Here is a 6,300-nt window from a genome sequence, read left to right as displayed (position 1 = left end):
TTTCAAGGCTGGGGTTTGTCTTCAGGGCTCTGACTTGTGCCCCAATGGTCAACAGCCCTTTGATCTCTGGGATCCAGAGGATGTCCCCAGAACAGACCCTCAGGGGGACCTTCCAGCCATATGCATGGTGCTGATAGGTAGAGGAGTAACGACAGAAGCACAGGGGTGGTTCCTATACCTCACGGATCAGAATCCCCCAGGGGACCTGTTAACATTCCTATGCCTCCCCCAGACCCACTGAACCAGATTGTTGTCCAGGAAGGGGAAATTACTACTCAGACACTACCCAAATACTGCTGTAGAGTTTGAAGAACCTGATCCTCCCGCCTGTGTCTGGAGCTAAAACAGTGGGTTGTGCTCATGGGGATTTACTTGGGCAGGGCAGTGGACTAGAATTTGGGAAATCTAGGCTTAGTGTTGGTGCTACCATTTAATCGGTCCCTGTGTGACACTGGGTATGCCACTCACCTTTCAGTGTGCTTCGTTGTAAAATGAGGGATTTGGACCAGGAGAGACATCTAGAATGCAGACATGATCATTGGTATCTGTAGGAGGCTTCTCTATAGGCTTGGATGTCAGCTCTAAAGGATCCTTTTCTTCATGTCTCTGAGGACAGACCTGCTATCTCAGTCTGGAGTTAGCCGCTGTTCAGTGTCACTGGAGGTAAAGTTGCTGAAGCCCTCTGTTTGGAGGCTGCGGGGTGGTGTGGAATGGTGGTGAGATTAAACAAGAAGCGTGACAAGCCCTACCCCTTTCCTTTCTCCTCCTCTCCTCTCTCTTCTTCCCATATTCCAGTAAATAAGAGTTTCATGTATATAAGTCCATTTTTAAATTGAAAATATCCCATGGGAATGTTAAAGCCACCAATTGTTAATACTCTAGTATGAAATACTCAAATCTAGCCATTGGAAGACTTCCTGTTTAGTATTCGTGGTATTAAAGAAATTTGAGTGGATGGGTAATAGCACATGCACTTGGATTCCTGGAGCCTGAGGTAGGGGACAGAGTGGCACAGCAAGGGAGGGGATGGCAGCCAAAGATAGTCATTGATTTGGTGGTTTTGCCTAGACCCTGGCAGTGGTGCGACAATACATCTCCTGTGATGCTTTGGGCAGAGATGCCCTAAAGTAGTGATGCTTCACCTAGACCATCTTCGAGTGAAGTTCTTATCACTCTTATTTTGTTAATTATACTGGAAATCAATCATTTTCGTTGCCCAGGAACTGGGTAAAGTTTAGGTCACTGTACTTCTCACTTTTCATGGGATCTTAAATCCAAATTTATCCCCCAATACTATTCTTTATTCAACTCTCACTCAGGTCACAAAATCAAACTCCATTCAGGTGAGCCCTGTGAAACACTGTGAAGAAACAGTGGCTGGTTTTGGATTCTGTGGGCTCTCTCCTTTTTCCCCAGTTTGTCTCTCCCTAGCCCACTCATTCTACATCCTTTCAACATGCGGATTCACTTGTATTTAGTAGCAATTATAATTTTTCCTCTTTCTTTGCTTTAGCGAAATAAACGAAGGAACAGAGAATCCTTAGGCATACTTTGTGTGTTCCTGTAGTCTCTGCCCCATTGTCTGAAAAACCAGACTTCATTTAGATGCCAATGAATCCATCAACGGGTTTTGTTTAAGCCATGTATTTACCAAGATCCTCACTTGAGCAGTGGCTTAACTTCTGAATCTTTGATTTATAATTTTACAGTTGCTGAGACAGAAAACCCACTCCTTTGGAGGAGCATGGCCTTTTCCTATACTGCTTCCCACCGCTGCTTCTGAGCTTCTTGAACCCTGGCCCCTGGACACCACTATGAAGAAGACCTTATGGATGGGCTACCTACCGCCTGAGAGAAGAGGAACATCAACTGCAGTTTCTAACTAGATTGCCTTCTTCATTTCAAGTAATGGCTGCCATCAGGGTCAAATTAAAGACAGACCAGCTGGACAGCTGCTTGGAGGACTAACCCATAAGGGCACTAAAATGTCCACAGTGTGCTAACACATCTATGGAAATATAGGGAGAGGAAAATAATACCAGCTGTTCTTTTAGGGAGAACTCTGTGCGGGGCTGGAAGAAATGGTTTGAAGTTTCTTGGTGGTGGAAAGTAGGTAGTAATCAGAATCTAGAGGAGCATGGGGATGGTTTACTGCAGGGATCCTGTTTTTCCTACTGGGATATATAAATTGGGTGCCCCAGCTGGATTGTTTGTGACCATGGAGGGTAGGCAGACTACCCCAGTGGTCCTCCTGCTCAATTCTTCTCCACACACAGCTCAGCCTGTCCTCTAGTAAAGATCCTGCAAGCAGTGGTTTGAAGGAGACACCAATTTATTAGCATACACATCTCCATTCTGCACTCTAGGGCTTGTAAATGAAGACACAGTCATAGATTGTCTCTCTTCCAGTTCTAGAATGTTAGCCCTTAATGTGCCTTCATTTACTCGGGGGATAAGGGTTGTTAGCTAACAGAGCAGATCAAGTCAAATGGAGCTTGAACTCTTGTGGGCTGGGTGATCAGATCCTGTGTTGAGTTAACTAGATGGAGACCAAGTGGAACTGAGATTTTCAAAAATATTTCGCTGAAGGGTGGTACTGTCAATTATTTGCAAATGAGGACATCAAGGAACATTCTTGGAATCATGAAATATAGAACTTGTGGTCGTGTTCAATAATTTAACAGACAGTTAAGTACCTAGTGGACACTGTGGAGACTTAAGACCAAGATAGACATGGTTCCTACCCTCATGGAACTTATATTCCAGTTTCTCTTGAGTGTGAAGAGCAGTGGCTACAGCAAACAAGTGGCCACAAAGATATTCTCAAGTCCAGGATTCCAATTAATAGAGTACTTTCTCTTGCCTTAATCATGCCTAGTGACCAAGCTTTTACAAGAATTATAAGTCTGCATTCAGGACTAGAGCCACATCTTCTGTCTTCCTGTCCAGCACTCTTCATTGTAAGTCTGTGAACCAGTGTGAACTGTTTCCCTAGCAAGCTAAAGTCCCATGGTGTCAAGGGAAGGGCTTAGGGTTAGTAGGATTTCTGGAAGGGGTGATATTCAGTGACTTGGGTCAGGAAATATGAAGGGATAGAGCCAGCAATTGCTTCTGTCCTATGTAGGAAAACTGCAGTGTGAGACATGCTGGGCTGGAAACTTTGAGACCCAGATTTTAGTCTTTATTCTAAGACTATCAAGCTATGTGACTATGGTCAAGTCACATGACATTCCACTTGGAGGTATCTTGAATGACTTCAAGATCCCTTCCAGCTCTAAAAATGTTAACATCAGGCCCTGGACTACAGGACAACTGTCTAGTTTCTAACTCAACTGTTCCTAAGCTGTTAGGTCAAATAGATCTGCAATAGTCATTTGACTGTTATTTTCTGGAGGGTTTTTATCAACCTTGTAGGATACAATGAGTCTGTCTCTCCCCTTTGGAGTTGAGAAGGTTCTAGAAACATACCCTGTAGAGCTCATAGAGGCTTTATTCCCTTTTTAATCCTTTCTTCTCTCCCTGCCTTTCTCCCTCTCCTTTCCTTCATCACATTTCTATGGAGCATACACCACATGCTTTGCACTGGGTGTGGGCTAGGTTTGGAGATACAAGGTAAATCTGACATTTTCCCACACTCCAGAAGCTTTCACAGGAGAGGGGACAAAACCCTCCTTCCTTTCATCTGCTGGCTTTCCTTTTGATGATGTTCCAGGGGAGTGTGCTAGTGGGTAACCGGCTACAGGCAGGTGCCTCATTCTGCTCAAGCAATTTTGAGGTGCCCTGAGATACACATCCAGGTAATTATTTCAGCCCAGGGTCACCATGAAAAGATCTATGTCCAGATAAAAGGAAGAGATGACTTTTCACTTCTTGGAATAAATCTGAGATAATCCGCTATACAGTGATGGTCACTGTCTACCCCATCCTCTGCAATCCATCTCTGCTCAGGTGGGGAGACTCTAGGTGACTAGTTCGTAAACTTAAAAAAAAATCCCTCTCAATAAATACACATCTTTCTTGTATACTGTGTTTCATATATTCACTATAGCTGGTGGCCTCTTTAAAAAGGAAAGGGAAAACACTAATCACACAAAAAGATATTGTTATATATTCTTACCTCATTGTGAATCCTATGTAAGTGCCTTCTCTTTATCTTTGTTTCTTCCATCATTAGCAACTCTATTTGACAGTTATCTCTAAGTGCAGAAAATACTTTATGGAAAAATAAATCAATGGAATTTCATATTCAGAATTGCTGACATAAACTGTTTTATTTGAGACTTTTGTCTTGGGAAATAGTTTTAGGGACTTCAATATCTGGCTTAAACGCTGGAATTAATTACTCTTGACTCTCAATTTTGCCTCCCATTTGAGGTCAAGGAATGTACTGACACCTCCAGTTAATGCTTATACCTCTCTGTGGCCAAGAGCTTTAATTTTCTCTATTGCTTTCATTTTTCTTTGCAGCTGTACTGCATTACTAAATGGATTGATTAATGCTTCATCTCTTCTCCTTGTTCTTACTTTACCTCTTGTAAATATACCAAAAACAGTGTAAGGTTCACAACATCAGATGGCTGATAGGACTTACAAGAGAAACAAAGGGCCTGATAACTCACATAAATTTAAAATCGACCCTGGAATAATTGACAGCATATTCAAATATCTTAGTGCAGTGTTACTCTCATTAAGCAGAAGCGGTATCAGTAAATCTATACAACTCTACATATTCTAATGAAAAGGGAAAATGTTTTCCTTTTACATGCTGGAGGAGCTGTAGCAGAAAAGGGAATATTTTGTCAAACGTTTCATATTTTCAAATATCTGGATATTGGCCATTATGAAGAAAAAATACAAATGATGGACTACCTCTTATATGCCTACTCCGAAGTCTTGTAGCTCCAGCCATTGACTCTAAGGCAATTTACATTTGTTTTCTCTGTCCTTCTTGAGAGGAAACAAAAATCTAATTTTTTTAAGCAATTAAAATTCTTTTGCTTCAGCTAGGATGAAAGAATTAGGAGTTCTGTCTCCTTGTACATAATTGTATATTTCATCTTTCTTAATGATTGACAGAAAACAGATAAACTGAGACATCTCTGAATTGGGGTTGAATGTACTCTCTTGGTGGTCCCATTGCTAATCTGTTTGACTAGTTTGCAGGATTTCTTTACTCTGTAATGGAAAGGTTTATTAAATATGAGGGGTGCAAAGCTTTCTGAATACAAATGAACTTATTTGCCAAAATTTAAATGCTCCTTCTTGTCAGTGAGTGCCTGTCTCACTTAACAGGATCCAAATTGAATAATAAAGAAAATTAGACTATATTGTACCTCAAGAGAAATCGTGCATGAATTATAACATAATAGTGAGGGGGAAAGGGGTCATATTTTTGAAAAAAGAGTAGATGATTTGGATCATATAAAAATGATTAACTCAGAGAAAATGAATTCTTTTCAAAGAAATATACTAATTCAATGAGCAGGATTTCCCATGCACAAGCAATCTACACCTTTGGCTAGCTTAGAATTTTTTTTGGCTGTGCCACATAGCTCGTGGGATCTTAGTTCCCTGACCAGGGATTGGACCTGGGCCCTCGGCAGTGAAAGCACCACGTTCTAAACACTGGACTGCCAGGAAACTCCCAGGCTAGCTTAGAATGAAACTCATAACCATATGGAAATGCAAGGTAGGTTTCAGTGGTTACAATTTACTACCTTATTCCATCATATACCTGTGATGGAGTTGGAAATCCAATAAACATCCATTGAAAAATGAACACAGATCTCCAGAGAAGTACAATAGGGAGACAGAATTTGAGAAATTGCCCCAATTCTTTCTTTAATCATGAGGCTGTCCCTTGGTCCGTGTGTTTATTCCCATTGCCTTGATGTCATCACTAATAAAGCTGATGATCACAATGCCTTTCCCCTGCCAGCATCCAAGGGGCACTGTGGGAAGAAGAGGGCCGCCCTCTTGACCAGGGAGACAGGCTGGGAGAACTTCAGCAGCCACACACACTGTTGACCATGCTCACGGATGGAAACAGAGTCCACGTGTCGAGTAAAATAAACCAGTAGAGGGGAAGTGAGGAAGAACATAAAGGTGGGACTGTGCAAAGACAGGAATTGGTCCCTGTCATACACTTGAAAGAGGAAGGTACCTGTTGGAAAAGGATGAAGTGAGGAAGGATCCTAAAGTAGAGAAACTAAAGGGAAGAATGAATGTCTCCAGAGTTTGCTGAAATTAATTATCCTGAGATTTCAGGAGGAGGAAAGGAAGATCAAGAGAAACGGAAGA

Source organism: Orcinus orca, chromosome 9, assembly GCF_937001465.1.
Source record: "Orcinus orca chromosome 9, mOrcOrc1.1, whole genome shotgun sequence".
NCBI lineage: Eukaryota > Metazoa > Chordata > Mammalia > Artiodactyla > Delphinidae > Orcinus > Orcinus orca.
Note: the sequence above shows the minus strand (reverse complement) of the source record.